The following is a 336-nucleotide window of genomic DNA, read 5'->3' on the forward strand; positions in this document are numbered from 1 at the left end:
GCAACCGCAACCCGAGCCTGTCCACCCCCGCGATTCTCCGCGTTGGGACCTCCCGGTTCCTACTGCATTCGACTTTCTTTCACCTCCAAAGCCCAAACGCACTGCAATATCAAATCGTGCGTACCCCCCGAGCCTGCAGGGGACAAAGTTATTGAGTCACATGAGGGGACAAACATGATAGGGCCCACAGGCTCCGGATAGGCTAGAACTGTGGCGGGGCACTGGACAGCGCCAGGGATGTCCAGTCCTGGCTCCGCCCCTCGCTCCCGCCCCCAGTCGGCCGCGGCCCCGCCCACCCAGCTAGCGGCCCGGCCCCGCCCACCGCCCCGCCCGTCG

The sequence above is a fragment of the Hipposideros armiger genome, unplaced genomic scaffold (assembly GCF_001890085.2).
Source record: "Hipposideros armiger isolate ML-2016 unplaced genomic scaffold, ASM189008v1 scaffold_6, whole genome shotgun sequence".
NCBI lineage: Eukaryota > Metazoa > Chordata > Mammalia > Chiroptera > Hipposideridae > Hipposideros > Hipposideros armiger.